The following is a 17,045-nucleotide window of genomic DNA, read 5'->3' on the forward strand; positions in this document are numbered from 1 at the left end:
TCTCTATTTCAAAATGCTCTTCATTTTGCCCAGGGCAGTGAGGAGGAAAGTGGCCAGCCAGCATGTATTCAGCTTTTACTTCTGCACCAGGCACTGGTCAGGCAAATTTACATGCTGGGCACATTTCATCTGAACAGCTGGGAAAGGTGGTTTCATCCCCATTTCACAATTGGCAACCTGTGATTCAGAAAGGAGAAGTGACCTGCCCAAGCATGTGAGAGCAGGTTCCATTCTGCACCTTCTAACTCCATGTCCAGTGCCAATCCTCCCCCAACTCCCTGTGGAAGGCAGCCCCGGGCTGGGAGAAACTCTAGAAACACATCTGCCATCTGTTTTATTTAAAGGGCCCTTGAGTCCGGAGCCGGCTGGCAGGATACACGGCTGCGATCACTAATCCAAATTTGCCCCCCTCCTTCCCAGTCCCTGCCCTCCCGATGCCCTTCTTGAATCAGGGCCTCAGGCCCAGAAGTGAGCAGGTCTGCATAATTTCCTGAATGTCACCGAACAGATCTATCACTCTCAGAGTTTTCCAAATGCCTTGCCGGGTGCACCCAGGGAGGCTCTGAGCCATATGGCCAAGGAGCCCCGCTGTGAAGTCCCATTACCTCTTTCCACTAATTGGCTTCAAAGCATGAATGGAAAGTACACCATCCTGATGCGCCCTGGGAGCTTCCTCGTCGCTCCCTCCCTACCAGGAACTCGGCCCTTTCTAAGTGTCTTCTTTCCCTCCCTGGCCAGGGCCGCCTTGGTGAGGCAGGAGGATGGCCCAGTGAGACATTTATATTCAGAAACACAGATACTTGTGACAGGAGTGATTTGAAAATACTAACCTCTGTTTTTCTCTCCTTCCTGTCCTTCACCCTCATCCCAGCTGGGAGCGTGCTCTGGACCCCGCTGCCAGCAAGGAAGATTATGGTACAGTGGAGGAAGGGGAGGGCAGGGGGAGGACACCTAGCCCTCTCCCACAGCACTTCCTGCGCCCCCATCAGCAGAGGGAGCAGCTCCCTAGGGGGTCTAGGACCACCCTGGGCCACAGAACAGAAAGGATGGACATCTCAGCAGTAATCTGGGTGGAAGGGTGACCAAAGACAAGGTGTCTCCCTACACCCCAACCCCCCCTGACTCTGTATAAGACCACAGAACAGAGTCAGACATCCTGGAGTATGAAGTCAAGTGGGCCTTAGGAAGCATCATTATGAACCAAGCTAGTGGAGATGATGGAATTCCAGCTGAGCTATTTCAAATCCTAAAAGATGATGCTGTTTAAGTGTTGCACTCAATATGCCAGTAAATTTGGAAAACCCAGCAGTGGCCACAGGACAGGAAAAAGTCACTTTTCATTCCAATCCCAAAGAAAGACAATGCTAAACAATGTTCAGACTACCAGAGAGTTGTGCTCATTTCCCATGCTAGGAAGGTTATAATCAAAATCCTTCAAGCTAGGCTTCAGTAGCATGTGAACCGAGAACTTTCAGATGTACAAGCCGGGTTTAGAAAAGGCAGAGGAACCAGAGACCAAATTGCCAACATCCATTGGATCATAGAAAAAGCAAGAGAATTCCAGGAAAACATCTACTCCCGCATCATTGACTTCCTTAACTACTCTAAACCCTTTGACTGTGTGAAGTGAAGTGAAGTCACTCAGTCATGTCTGACTCTTTGCCACCCCATGGACTATAGAGTCCATGGAATTCTCCAGCCTTTCCCTTCTCCAGGGGATCTTCCCAACCCAGGGATCGAACCCAGGTCTCCCACATTGCGGGCGAATTCTTTACCAGCTAAACCACAAGGGAAGCCCAAGAATACTGGCGTGGGTAGCCTATCCCTTCTCCAGCAGATCTTCCCGACCCAGGAATAGAACTGGGGTCTCCTGCATTGTAGGCGGATTCTTTACCAACTGAGCTATGTGTTAACAGTATGGATCACAACAAACTGTGGAAAATTCTTCAAGAGATGGGAATACCAGACCACCTTACCTATCTCCTGAGAAACCTGTATGCAGGACAAGAAAAAACAGAACTGGTTATGGAATACCAGACTGATTCAAAATTGGGAAAGGAGTACATCAAGGCTATATATTGTAACCTTGCTTATTTAACTTATACGCAGAATATATCATGCTAAATGCTGTGCTGGATGAATTACAAGCTGGAATCAAGATTGCTGGGAGAAATATCAACAACCTTAGACATGCAGATGATGCCACTTTTATGGCAGAAAGTGAAGAGGAACTAAAGAGCCTCTCGATGAAGGTGAAAGAGGAGAGTGAAAAAGCTGGATTAAAACTCAAAAAACTAAGATCATGGCATCCAGTCCCATCACTGCATGGCAAATAGAAGAGGAAAAAATGGAAGCAGTGACAGATTTTCTTTTCTTGGGCTCCAAAATCACTGTGGATGGTGACTGCAGGCATGAAATTAAACGATGCTTGCTCCTTGGAAGAAAAGGTTTACCTCTGACAAACCTAGACAGCATATTGAAAAGCAGAGACATTACTTTGCTAACAAAAGTCTGTATCATCAAAGTTATGGTTTTTCCAGTAGTCATGTACAGATTTGAGAGTTGGACCATAAAGAAGGCTGAGCCTGAAGAACTGATGCTTTCGAATTATAGTGCTGGAGATGACTCTTGAGAGACCTGTGGACTACAAGGAGATCAAACCAGTCAATCCTAAAGGAAATCAACCTTGACTGTTCATCGGAAGGACTGATGTTGAAGCTGAAGCTCCAATACTTTGGCCTCCTGATGTGAAGTGCCTACTGATTGGAAAAGACCCTGATGCTGCAAAAGATTGAGGGCAGGAGGAGAAGGGGGCTACAGAGGATAAGATGGTTAGATAGCATCACTGACTCAATGGACCTGAGTTTGAGCAAACTCAGGGAGACGGTGAAGGATAAGGAAGCCTGATGTGCTGCGGTCCATAGGATCACAGAGTCAGACACGACTCAGTGACTGAATAGCAACAGGCCAGAGGCAGACCTGACTGTCCAGGAAAGGGGACGCTGAGCTTTGGAAATTCAAATGTTGCGTTTAAGAAGATAAAGGCTGGACTTCCATGGTGGTTGAGAATCCACTTGCCAGTGCAGGGGACATGGGTTGGATCCCTAGTCTGGGAAGATTCTATATGTTGTGGGGCAATTAAGCCTGTGCATCGAAACTACTGAGCCCACACACTCCAGAGCTGGTGCTCCACGACAAGAGAAGCCACTGCAATGAGAAGCCTGCACACAGCGACTAGAGAGTAGCCCCCGACTCCACAACTAGAGAAAGCCTGTACACAAGAACAAAGACCCAGCACAGCCAAAAGTAAACAGACAAAAGAAAATAAAGGTCAGTGATACTTCTTGTGCACCTGAGCTCTAGATTGGGATGCCCTGCTCCATGGAGGGAGTGCCAACTAGGGTTGGGGTCTTGTGTATGCGGAGTCTTGCACTTGGCATCCATTCTGTCTGGCCTCCCCCAGCACCCACCATGTGACAGATGGGTCAGAGGCCACAGGGGAAGAAGGAGATAAAGGTACCTAGAATCTGGGGCTGGGCTGGGAACCAGGCAAAGAGTCCTCATCTCCCTCCGTCCTAGGGTTTGGCTCTCCAAGAGGCTGCCTCGGGACAAGGGCCAGAGCCTGAGGAATGGACAAGGAGTCATAGACCCTCCGTGGGTTGCTGTATTATTTCCAGAGCCTTCCCTATGGAGGGACTTTTTGTACCAAGTGTTTCTAGCTCACTGGGCCCGGTAGCACTTTCTGTGGCTGGAATCGTGTGACTGTCAAAGTGGGCTAGGATGGTGATGCCCGCTTTCTACAGAGTTCTAGGGAGGCTGGAAGAAGAGGCAGGAGCCCAGCCAGTGGGCATCCCAGGGGAGAATGAGGGCTGGGAGGGGTGAGAGAAGAGCCTCTGTTGGTGACTGGGTCAGGGCCTGATTTCAAATATTGTCCTCTGAATAAGGCCACCCATCCAGGAGACCCTGGGGCTCGGGCACAGAGCTGCAGTCTGATAGGTGGTTTCTGCAGCACTCCTTGTGCCCAAGGGCTTACCAGGTGGTGAAGGCAGCCCACGAAGCAGGGAACCCAACATTTAGCTAATGGAACACTGACGAAGCCTGCTAAACATGGCTGGCCCTGAGTAATTCAAAGGCAGCTAGCAAATGCATTATTTAAAAAGAAAAAGACAAGACATGAGTCTCACTGCCAAAGCACTGAAGTGTAACATCCAGCGTCAGTGGTGGTTTCATAGGGACACAGAGGAGGTGTTTATGTAACACATCACGTGACAAAACATCCCCTAAATCTCTTCTAAACACTTCTCACTGTGAGCCCAGTCCTTCTAGTCACTGCCCAAACCTCTCTTCCTCTGCTCCCCTGCTCCTGCCAAACCAAAGCTATACCCTATCTTCCTTTACCCTTCCCTCCCCTTCCTGGAGGGCCTCCCCGCCTCCACTCCAGGGGCTTCCTCATCTTTCCTCAAAGAATCAGTCTGGCCTCTTTTAGCTTGTCCTACGCTGTATCTCAGACTTTCTCCCTTCATGACACAAGAGACACAATTACATCTAGGAGGCTGAAAGCCCACAGACAAGGAGTCCTTCCTTTAGAGAAGGGTGGGAGAGGTGACAACAGGTCCTTGGTTATAGTCTCCCCCACCGACACACCGGTTTACACGGATGGCACCGAGCCCTGGTCCTGGAAAGACCCTGGGACCAGCTCCCATGAGCACTGGTGCAAGCAGGGCCCGGGGAGTCTCTGATGAGGCCCCCGCATCCTGCCCCGCAGCCACGTCCCACCCTGACCTCAGGCCCTCCCCATCCCCCTGCCACCCTGCTCCATCCTGCCTCAGCCTGCCCCAGGAGGCTCTTGCCTGAGGCCCCCGGGAGGCTCACCCCTTCTGACGGGGCCAGAGGAGTCCAGCCTACAGTGTGTGGCTGGCATCTTTGGACCATCCAGGAAGCTGACTTGGAGTGGGCTGGCTTGGGGTCGAATGGTGGGCCGGGTGGGCCTGGTCTGGAGCCCCCAGAAATGCCTCCTGTCCGCTCTTGGCTTCCTCCTAGCACCCAGCACCTGAATTCCCTTCTCATACAGCCCGAGTAGCAGACTTCCACCACTGCGTTGGAAGATCAGAGCTGCAGAGGGCCCGGGAAAACGTTAGCCGAGTCTAAACCTGGTGACTCAAGCTGGGGGATGCTGAGGCCCCAAGGGAGTCAAGGACCCTCTCAAGGTCACAAAGCTTTGACAGAAGGAGCTAGAACCAAGGTCTTCTGCTTCCAGGTCAGTGTTTTCCCCACAACACAATTTCTAAACTATGGAGGAGGGTGGAGGGCGACTGTTAGTTGAAGTGAATGAAATTAAAAATGCAGACTGTGGTCCTCTGGGGGTGATTTGCATTTTAAGTGGAATGCAAAGATCAAAACAATCTTCTTGACTCAAAGCAAATCTATGGAGACAGAAGGCAGACAGTGGTAGCCAGTGTCTGGAGGTGGGGAGGAAGGGGGAGGGGCTGCTTTAAGACTGTGTGGTTTCCAAAAGTCCTAGAACCCGGTAGTGGTGATGGCTGCACATTACGGTGAATGTACTTAATGCCACTGAATTGCACACTTTTAAATGGCTAAAAGTGTCATTCGCTTTGCCAACAAAGATCCATATAGTCAAAGCTATGGTTTTTCCAGTAGTCATGTATGGAAGTGAGAGTTTGACCATAAAGAAAGCTAAGCGCCAAAGAACTGATTCTTTTTAACTGTGGTGTTGGAGAAGACTATCCATTGGGAGGACTGATGCTGAAGCTCCAATACTTTGGCCACCTGAAGCAAAGAGCCAACTCATTGGAAAAGACCCTGATGCTGGGAAAGATGGAGGCAGGAGGAGAAGGGGGCGACAGAGGATGAAATGGTTGGGTGGCATCAGTGACTCAATGGACATGAGTTTGAGCAAACCCTGGGAGATGGTGGAGGATAGGGAAGCCTGGCATGCTGCAGTCCATGGGGTCGCAAACAGTTGGACACAACTTAGCGAATGAACAACAGCAACAAATGGCTAAAATGGTCAATTTTATGTTACATGTATTTCACTATATCAGCTGTCCGTGTGCATGGGTTCTGAGTCCACAGATTCGACCAGCCACAGATCAAAAATATTTGAAAAAAAAAATTTCAGAAATTTCCCAAAAGCAAACCTTGAATTTGTACACACCAACTATTTACATACCATTCACACTGTATTGACAGCTATTACATGGCATTTCTACTGTATCCGGTATTTTAAGCAATCTAGAGATGACTTCCAAGTACTTGGGAGGATGTGCGTAGGTTATGAGCAAATACAATACTGTTTTATATAAGGGACTTGAGCATCTGAGGAGTTTGATATCTGCAGGGGGTCCTGGAACCAATCCCCCATGAATACTGAGGGATGACTGTACAATTTCTAAAAATCTTCTTGAAGTTTATTTTTCTTGCCACATGTCTCCTCCTTCCCTCCCTCACCAGCCGAGTGCTGGGAACCTTCCTGTGGTCCTCCACATCACGGATCGGACGACCAAGAATCTACTCAAGACTAATGGTAAGAAACAGAACATTTCATTGAATGAAAGAAGGAGCTGCTTCTGACAAAAGATCCGGAAGTCGGGCACTGGTGGTTCAGTGGTAGAATTCTCACTGCCAAAACACCCAGGAAGAGGATACAGCATTGTATCAAGCCGGGGAGGGGTCTGTGAGCCCCCGACAGCCCGATACTCGCCTGGGCACCCCCAGCCCTGGGCAGAGACGATGAAGCGTTCTCCCAGGTCTGAGGGCAGTGGCAGACAGGAGCACGCTGGGGGCTCCAGACCACCATCCCTCCACTCTACGCTCACCGCTGTGCTCCCCGGCCACGTCCTTTCCTCACCACCAGCCCAGACCCTGCCCTCCATGAGGCTTGGGTCCACTTCACTCCGAGGCTGCTATCGGCCTTGTGAAGGTCTAGATTCAGAGGAATGGACCAATTGACTAAGGTGTGAGATGGGTCTTTCTCCCTGAGACTCAGAGATACAAAGAACAAACAGAGAGGTGGGTGGAGTGGGGGTCTGAGGCCTAAAGAGAGCAAGAAATATGCCAAGTCCTCCACAGTAAAGAGGGCACCTCACCTCCTCTGGCGCCCAGGCCCAAAAGCCCTCAGGGCAGTACTGAGCCTCTGCTCCTCGACTTCCCTAAAGTGTCACTAGCAGGTCAACTGTCATGTTCAAGGGACTCTGTAGCCAACAACCCTTAGCTCCGGAGAGTTGTATTAGTTTCCTGCAGCTGCTGTAACAAATGGCCACCAACTGAGTGGCTCAAAGCAACAGAAATATACTCACAGTTCTGGAAGCCAGAAGTCTGAAACCAAGATGCCAGCAGGGTCATGTTCCCTCCTGAGATAATAGGGGGAAAAAAAAAAAAAAAAAAAAATATATATATATATATATATATATATATTAGTTTCTGTTTCCAGCTCCTGACACTCTTGTAATTTCCTAAGTGATAATAGCACTAGAAACATCTTTCGTTCCAATATTTAGTCTCTTCCCCTGGTTCCTGACACAGAGATCCTGAAACCTTTGTAATTTCCTGGGTAATAGGAGCTTCTTTTGTTCCAGTGGGCTCCTGGATGGCTTCCTGATGAGGGGTGGTCACAAGAAAGAACACGCCTTAATTAGAAGCTTGGAATTTTCAGCCCTGCCCCCTCCTCAGGAGAAGACAGACGGTGATGGATGTTGAACTCCATCCCGCCTACGTGATGAAGCCTCCATACCAAATCCCCAAAGGATGAGGTCTGGAGAGCTTGTGGGCTGGTGATCACACAGAGGTGCTGGGAGAGTGGTGCCCAGTGAGGGCATAGATGCTCTGTGCCCCTTCTCACATCCCCTGCCTGTGTATCCATCTACCTGGGGTGATGCCCCCAACTCCATGTGCTCAGTACCCAGGTGTCAAGCTATGAATCTCTTCACCTGGCTTTTCATCTGTGTTCTTTAACATATCCTTTGGTAAACTGGTAAAAGTACCTAAGGGGCTTCCCTGGTGGCTCAGCAATAAAGAATCTGCCTGCAGTGAAGGAGATGCAGAAGATGCTGGTTCGATCCCTAAGTCAGGAAGATTCCCCTGGAGGACGCATGGCAACCCACTCCAGTACTCTTGCCTGCAGAATCCCATGGACAGAGGAACCTGGTGGGCTGCAGTCCATGGGGTTGCAAAGAGTCAGACAAGACTGAAGTGACTGAGCACACTCACAAAGGTACTCAAGTGTCTCCCAGAGCTCTGTGAGCCGCTCTAGGGAATCATCAAGTCCAACAGGGAGGAGGTCCCAGGGACCCCCGATTTGTAGCCATGTTGGACGGAAGTTGCAGGTAACTTATCACTGGCATCTGAAGTGAGGTGGAAGCAATCTCGCTCCCACCTCATTTGGTGAAGACCAAGATCTTAACCCATAGGAACTGAGTTAAACTGTAGGACACCCAGCTGGTGTTGCAAAGATTTGCTTGGTGTGGGAAAAACGCTAACCCTAATCCTAACAGATAACATTCACTGAAGGCTTACTAAGTACTGGGCACCATGATAAGCCCTAAATATGTATTAACTCATTTCATTGTCACCCCAACCCTTTGAGGTGTGTCCTCTGATCTCCAGGTTACAGGTGAGAAGCCTGAGGGTCACAAAGGAGCATGTTGTTGGTAACAGGTTGATACAGAGCTCAACTCCCAAACTCCCTGAGGCAAGAGCAGACCCCAAAACAGAGACAGAGAGGTTACCCCCAGGGCTGGAAATCATGAGGACCCCAGCGAGGTGATGGAGGGGTTCTGGCGGGCCCAGCTCTGCCCTTCTGGCTGTGTTACTCCCTGACGTCTCTGAGCCTCTGTTGAGCGAGGTGTGGAGTGGACTCTTCCTGGCTCAGCCAGCCATGGCTCAAGGACACTGGTCTTAACCCTGGATGCACAAGAAGGTCCTTGGGAGTTTTTAAAAGTCCTGATGTCTAGGCCACACCCCAACCAAATAAAGCAGCATCTCTGGGGATGGGATCCAGGCCCAACTGACTTTTAAAGCTCCCCAGGTGATTCCTATGGAGAAGGCAATGGCACCCCACTCCAGCAGTCTTGCCTGGAAAATCCCATGAACAGAGGAGCCTGGTGGGCTGCAGTCCATGGGGTCGCTAATAGTCAGACAAGACTCAGCGACTTCCCTTTCACTTTTCACTTTCATGCATTGGAGAAGGAAATGGCAATCCACTCCAGCGTTCTTGGCTGGAGAATCCCAGGGATGGGGGAGCCTGGTGGGCTGCCGTCTATGGGGTCACACAGAGTCGGACCCAACTGAAGCGACTTAGCAGCAGCAGCAGCAGGTGATTCCACTGTGCCATCCAGGCTGAGAATGGCCACGCCAGGCTGTCCCTTCTCTCCCTGGTTCGTCGTGTCCAGCAGGGAAGCAGGGGCTACCTGCCCCCCAGCTCACTCACCTGATTGCTGCAGATGTGTGTGCAGTGCCAGGAGAATGGGAAATGGGTCCCTGAGGGTGGGGATGGCACTGCCAGACCACCGATGTGAGCTCAGCCTCTGCAGGCCTTCTGGGCCTCATGCCAGGAGGGGGCAGCCTGAAGTCTCATGCCCAAGAAGTCTGAGGGCAGGATCCGGGGACACCTCCATGTGACCTCTGGGACAAAGGGCCAGCAGCAAACAGATGGAGGATTAATGCCAAACAGGTGCAGCTCTGGGGGAGCTGTCAGGACCACGGGGATGCCGGTGGGGGCACTGTCCTGCGGGGCCTGTGTACCATAGCCCTGGCAGCTGGGTGGTAGACCCACATCCAGGAAGGGCTGCTGAGGGGAGAGAGGGTCAGGCCAGCAGAGGTAGCTGATCAGCCAGTCAAAGCCTGGAATTCTGTGCCTGGTGATAGAGAAAGCAACTGAGAAGCAGCAAGGACAAAAATCCACGTTCCCTCTTTCCTAAGAATGAGGAGACGTGGGCATTCTCTGATCATTTGGGAACTGGGTTTTGAGCCCAGGTTAGGAACTCTACTGGATTAAAAATACAAAGCAAAACAAAACTCTAAGGTTGCTTGTCACTAACAGGTAATAAAATTCCAACGTTAAAAAAAGGTACTGCTTGTCTTCCTGCCTTAGGGTCTTTCCTCCATTTGTCCCCTGGAGAACATACTAGATCTTTCCATTTCCCATCCTTCTGAACCAAAATGTCACTTCCTCTCCATCTGCGTCCATCCTCCCCTAATCTCTCTGATTGGCCTCCACCTTTCTGTGGCTCTGTCTGTCTGTCTGTCTGTTCATCTGACTCTCACGGGCCCTCTCTGCCTTCTGGGTGTGTGTGTCTGCCTCAGTTTCCCCTCTCCCCTCAGGATGCTCATTTGGGGCAGACACTACTTTGCAGTTAAATTCTGACTTCAGTCTCTCTCCCTCTCTCAATTTCTCTTCCTATCTCTTTCGGTTTTCTTCTCTCACTGTCTTGCTCTGTTTAAATGTCTTTGTCCTTTCTTTCTCTGCTATTCTTTTTCCATTTGTTTTCTTTTTCTAAACTAATTGTCACTGGAGTATCATTGCTTTACAATGTCCTGTTAGTTTCTACTGTACAACCAAGTGAATCAGCTATCTGCATACATATATCCCCTCTTTTTCTCTGGTCTTTTTCTCTTTTCCTGTTTCTCAGCATTTTTTTTTTTAATGTCTTATTGTGTTTCTCTGTTTCAGTCCCTCTCTCATTCTGAGTTTTCTGACTCTTTCTGTTCTTCCTAATCTATAAGACAGCCATAGAACAAGAATTAGTGTTGGAGACACACACACACACACTCAGGTCCACTCCTAGAGTAGCTGATACATATGTGGAGACCAGAGGCCTGGACCTCTGGATGTCCAGGCTGTGCTTTTTCCCCTAACACTAAACCACCACCCATCACACTATGTGGACCGGTGATGCCCAGTTGCTGGCAGAGGACAGTGCCAGACACAGGGCCCACACCACACAGGGCCCTGCCCTCCCAGCCAGAGAAGAGCTCTCTAGGCCCACAACTCAGGCCTTGTAAGTCTTGTTTCTGGGAAGCCAGATTGAATTAGCTGTGGGCCCATCTGGCCAGCCCTTACCCTAATACCGTCTGGCAGCTCATGCCTCAATGCCAACCTCAGCCCTGTGGCCTCACAGCCAGAAATCCAATTTGCCACAGCCTAATTGAGCCCTGGACTCCCAGGGGCATTGGCCCTCGGGCCCTCCTGCCCAGCCAGCAGCAGATTTCCTGGTGATTAGGACAAGGAGGAAAAAACAGCAGGAGCCAAGTTAATTTCAATTACCCTCATTTTCTGCCTGGAGCAGCTCAACACTGCTCGCTAAGTGCGGCTTTGTGTCAACTGCGGTGGACGCTGATAAGTATTAAGTATTTGGAGCACTGGGGGTACCCCAGACACCTTGCATTTATCTGCAAGACCTTGTATTTATCTGTGGGCCCTCAGCATTTAGTCCTATTTTACTGAGTCTGGAGAAGATGCTCAGAGAGGCTCTCAAAGCCATGTTGCCATAGATGGAATCAAAGATGGGCTCCAACAAGGTTTTATGAAGAGAGTCACCCATCTGTTCCCCACTGCCCACTCCCCACCATCCTGGAAGCTCAGCCGGAACAGCCGGCTCCACTGAGATGCTGGCCTTATAATTGTGGCCTCCTGCAGAGGACTAGCTCAGTAGGAGGCAGTCACCTTTCTTACACCTGGAGATGCTAGGTCCAGACTGTGTTTAGAGCCTCACCCCGTCCAGACCCAAAAAAATACCTGCATCAGTCCTTAGGGATGATCAAGTCCAACAGTAAGACCCAGAGACAGGAGGACACGTGTTCAAGGCTACACAGCCCGTCAGTGCCGAGGCTGGAGCAGGTCTGCAGTCGTATAAGCCTCAGTCTGGGGGCCTTTGCCATCTGACTGAGTGGGTCCCCCCACCCCCGACTGAGCACTCCCACTCACCAGTCTCTGGGAGGTGGGGTCTGAGCAGGGGCAGCTCTGGGTCAGGCGAGTCGAAACATCCAGGCACTTGGCTGGATTCACGAACTCACGAGCTAAAAGGAACCCCACATGTGGTTGTAGAGCCACAATTTCCACACAGGTGCTTGCTGTCTGCCAGGACCGCCCTCCTGGTTCTTGACGCAACGGCAAACACCAGGAGCCCTCAGCAGGCCTTGGAGACAGTTCCGCAAGTGCTGCTCGTGCGACAGGGAGACGCCCTCAGGGCTGCAGCACAAGGGTCCAAGTCCGAGGGTCATCAGGGGTCCTCCTGGGGGTCCTCCAAGCTCCCCTTGCCTCCTTCCAGCCCCCAGAACTGCCCTGCTGGGAGGTTGGGGGGCAGATGACTGTTCTGGGTGCTGCCTCCTGGGGTGGGGAGGCGGCGGGGACTCAGGGAAGGAGCCTGAGGGAAGAAGGGCTCTGCTGGGAGCGGGCCCAAAGCTGCGGAAAGTGGTCAGACTTGGCAACAGCCTTGGGGCAGGAGAAGGAGATGACCAGCCCTTTTACCACAGGCATCTGCGGATTTCTCCCCACTGTGAGCTCTGGTGAGAGGCTGATGGGTTGGCATGAAATCTGTCCCATGTTTGAACCTTCCAGAACAGGATCAGGCTGCTCCCTGGTCTAGACAATAGGCGGGGGAGTCTCAAAGCACCAGCATCAGGTGGGCCCGGCTGGAGCCTCCTCCCCACAGCCGGGTGTCCTGACAGCCTCTGCTGAGAGCCCCGAGGCTATCTGTCACTCCCTCAGGAAGGAGGCCCTGGCCGTCTCACGCCGTCCTGGTGGACCCTGGCACAACAGACCAAAAGCCAAGCCTCCTGTCTGTGGTACCTTGGTGGCGGAAGTGCCATTTGCATCCACCCCACCCCACTGTCTCCATCCTCTACTGGACTTATGTAGGTTTGGGGGTTCACACTGGGCCTCGGGACCCTAAAGGTTCCCCTAGGTCAGCCCTTCACAAGCTCTTTGATCTTGGGGCCCCTTTGCACTTTTAAAAATTATCAAGAACCCCACGGATTCCTGGAGAAGGAAATGGCAACCCACTCCAGTATTCTTGCCTGGAAAATCCCATGGACAGGAGCCTGGCGGGCTACAGTGCATGGTATTACAAAGAGTCAGATGCAACTCAGCACACACACACAGCACAAGGATTCCGAGGGGTCTTTGTCTCTATATGAGTTACATCTAATTGCTATTTAGCATTTTAGAACTTAAAACTGAGAAATGTTTTAAAATATTTAGTTTGAAATAACAATAAGCCATGACATATTAACCGAAAATATATTTTTAGGTAAAATAGATGTGTTTTTCAAAATGAAGTTCAATGAGAAGGGTGGCATTGTTTCCACTTTGCAAGTCTCTTTGATGTCTGGCTTTAATAGAAGACATCTGGGTTCTCATAGCTGCTTCTGCAATCAATCTATTGCAATGTGTTGTTTGGCTGAAGCATATGAAGAAAAGATGACTTCACAGAGATGTGCAGTAGGAAAGGGGAGGAGTGTCTTGAAATTCTTTTCAGATGATTGTGGATATTCTTCTTAAGCAATGCATTAAGAATCAACAAGTGGTAGCTTTCTAAAACTTAGTTGCAACATGGAATCAGAAGCCCATCACTGAAAATTTGGTGCTCTGTTACATTAAAATCCATTAGTCTGTCTTGACTTTCAATGAATCTTTTACCCAGGCCTGATTTGTGTCAGACTCTTTGCAACCCCATGGAGTGTAGCCTCCCAGGTTCCTCTCTTTAAGGGATTCTCCAGGCAAGAATACTGGAGTGGGTAGATATTCCCTTCTCCAGGTGATCTTCCTGACCCAGGGATCAAACTCATGTCTCCTGCATTGGCAGGTGGATTCTTTACCATCTGAGCCACCAAGGAAGCCCTACATTAAAATCCATTAGTCTGTCTTGACTTTGAATGAATCTTTTACCCAGGCATGATTTTGTAACTTGCAAAATTGGTTGTGTAAACATTGGTTCCCTGCCACTGTCTTGATGTGCTGTAGGGCACAGCAGTTTTCCCCTAAAAGGAAAAACTCTCCATTTTCCTTCTCCTCACTTACTTCTGGCTGCCAAAATATATGGGGAGTTTTCTCACACCAGGCAGTTCCCGGACACCACCTGGGGGTCCTACAATTCAACTTGCTTCTGACATTTTCTGCCTGGGGGTAGTGTCAGATGCCACAGGGCTCATTCCCACAGGATTGTCCCCACTTCAGACACCCATCACAAGTTCAGATTGTCGCCTGTGCTTCTGTTGACCCTCCCCCTGTGTGTGTATGCTCAGTTGCTCAGTCATGTCTGACTCTTTGCAACCCCATGGAGTTTAGCACACCAGCCTCCTCTGTCCATGGAATTTTCCATGTAAGAATATTGGGGTGGGTTGCCATTTCCTATTCCAGGACATCTTCCTGTCCTAGGGGTCAAACCTTCATCTCTTGTAGCTCCTGAACTGGCAGGCACAGCACCACCTGGAAAATTGGACCCTCTCCCTAGGTTTGATAATTTGCTACAGCAGATGGAAGAGACTCATATGGGAAAAGGATGTGGAGCCTCATACCCTCCCTGGTGTGTCCCAGCACCTCCGCATGTTCACCAACCCAAAGCTCTCTGAACCCCACACTTCAGAGATTTTTATGGAGGCTTCATTATATAGGCATAATTGATAAATCATTGACCATTGGTAATTAAGTTAATCCCACGCTCCTCTTTCCTCCCAGGAAGTTAGAAGTCAGGGATGAAAGTGCCAACCCTTTAATCACATGATTGATTCTCCTGGCAGCCGGCCCACCAACCTTAAGAGCTTTGAAAATGTCACTGCATTAATATAAACTCAGGTGTGGTTGAAAGGGGCTTGTTACAAATAACAAAGGTGCTCCTTTAGCCTCTGTCTTATCACTTAGGAAATGGTAAGGGTTTAGAACCTATGTGTCAGGAACTATGAATGAAGAACAATATATCTGTTTCTTATATCACAATATCCCAACCCCCATTGCTTTTGCATTATCAGTGCAAAAGGCAAACATTATTGTATATTATGAAAATGATCTGGACCTTGTAGGTCTCCTAAGAAGATTGAGGAGACTGGAGTTTCATGGGCCCCACTTTGAACATCTGCCCTCAAGTGCTGCTGATCAAACTTCAAAATGCATCACAGTCACCTGGAGAGCTTATAAACACTCAGATTCCTAGGCCTTCTCTCTCACATTCTGAATCTAGGGTGGGGCCTAGGCTTCTGTATTTCACTTATTCATTCATTCATTTATTTGACTGGATCGGGTCTTCACTGTAGCACACGGACTCAGCAGTCCTGGTGCGCGGGCTTAGTAGCTCCACAGCATGTGGGTTCTTGGTGCCCCAACCAGGGATTGAACCCACATCCCCTGCGTTGCAAAGTGGATTCTTAACTACTGGACCACCAGGGAAGTCCCACATCTGCATTTCTAACGAGCTCCCAAGTGATGCTGATGCTGCAGGACCACAAAGCAAGCTTGGAGGAAAAAAAACTCAAGAAGACAACAGCAAATATATTCAGAGGATCTTAGCAAGTGTTCCCCCTGAAAGCATTCTGTGGCCAAAGACATCTGGGAAATGCCAAGTTATTCAAAATAAACAAGTTTCTTTGCTATACGATGCGTTAGATCAGTCATTAATAGTAAGCCAATGTATGCTGAAAATATCCACGAGATGTATGGTGTGCAGAGTTCCAAACTGTTTTTTCAGTGGGGGGGCCTTACTCACTGTGATCCTCTAAGCATGCCCTCCGGAGCGCTTCTGCAGTGGTTGGTTTGTGCATCACTTCCGGGGTGTGGGTGGAGACAGCCCCAAGCCTCTCTTCCTCCTCTCTCCATCCCCGGCCAGCTCCAAGCAGACCTCTTGCCTTATCCATTTCCTGGGAGAGGGTCTCCACTACAGCCGAGGGGGCTGCCGCCTCAGCGGCACTTGGCACGGGGTTTCATTTGTTTTTAATCTCTCACTCTGTGGCAGACCTATTTCAGACACAGATCACCACAATACAGGCGGATCTGTTCCCTATGAACCTGGTGTGTGTTCTTTCAGGGTGTTTTGTTTTTATGTTTCCACACAAATGAGTGCTCTACATCTCTTTGCAAGGCGTGTGTGTGGTTGCGGAGATCACAAAGACCTTTCTCTGAAGAAGATATGGGCTTGAAGGAGGAACAAACAGAAGTTCAGGGCTCATGCGGAACAATTCAGATGGCTTCTGGGACGCAGGAGATTGGGGAGCCTTCCTCTGGTGATGTGACTCCAGGCATCCAGAGCCTTGGGGACAAAGTCCCATCTGAGCGAGGAAGCTGGTACGAGGGAGCCCTGCTGACCAGCCTTCCTTGGCCTTGCGTGGGTGGGCAGGAAGGGAGAATGCCAAGAGGATTTAGGACTTGCCAGCCACCTGGGAACAGACAATGCTGCCTCCGAACCGAATGGCAAGGGATGAGCTACTTAGCTGGGAGGGAGCTGAATGTACAGGACATTGTACATGGAGGGGAAAAACTGAACCTAGCCTGGCAGTCACCAAGGCTTTCTGGACAAGGTGACCCTGGAGCGCCCAAGGGGCTGTGGGTAGTAAGGCGATAGCAGTCCAGGACTATTACAGTAACATATGTCCTTCCATATGGAAGGAAGCACCAAGATGGGGCATAAAGGTCCCTTCTCCAGCAGATGGATTTGAACCATCTAGGAACAGAAGGGGTGAAGGGGTGTTCCTGGAAGAGGGACCAGCATGGACCAAGGCTGGGATGCATCCAGTGGAGCGTGACTCACCAAGAAACTATAGATACATGTGACTGGAGACACAGTCCAGCTCAAAAAGAAGACTTGAATGTCATGCTAAGGATCCCGGTTTTGATCCTGCTGGCTCTAGAGGTCAAGCGGGGAAGTGCCATCCTCAGATCTCGGAATTTGGAAGGTGGCTCTGGCTATGGCCATATGTGCTGGGGAGGGGAGGCTGGAGGCGGCAGTTCCATGATGAGCTGGCAGGACAGTGAGGCTGAGTTAGGGCGGCAGATGTGGCAGTGGAAGGGAGAGAGGCAAGGAGCTCCACAGGGGGAGTCCCAG

At 50.1% G+C, this 17,045-nt stretch overlaps 1 long non-coding RNA gene across 2 annotated transcripts in view; it reads right to left on the reverse strand.

Annotated features, from left to right (window-relative positions):
* The window catches only part of LOC147349447 (uncharacterized), a 28,883-nt gene extending 19,020 nt beyond the window's left edge, over positions 1–9,863 (reverse strand). Inside the window, exons 1-2 of one of the 2 annotated variants that reach the window (XR_015149832.1) lie at positions 9,446–9,859; positions 7,317–7,370 (exon numbers count right to left, since the gene is read on the reverse strand). This is a non-coding gene — a long non-coding RNA (uncharacterized LOC147349447). Of the gene's footprint in view, positions 1–7,316; positions 7,371–9,445 lie in introns of both variants that reach the window. The other variant, XR_015149833.1, reaches the window with a different exon arrangement.
* Positions 9,864–17,045: the final 7,182 nt, after the last annotated feature.

The sequence above is a fragment of the Bos grunniens genome, chromosome 21, assembly GCF_055505025.1.
Source record: "Bos grunniens cultivar Pamir isolate PY7600 chromosome 21, Bosgru_T2T1.0, whole genome shotgun sequence".
NCBI classification, from domain to species: domain Eukaryota; kingdom Metazoa; phylum Chordata; class Mammalia; order Artiodactyla; family Bovidae; genus Bos; species Bos grunniens.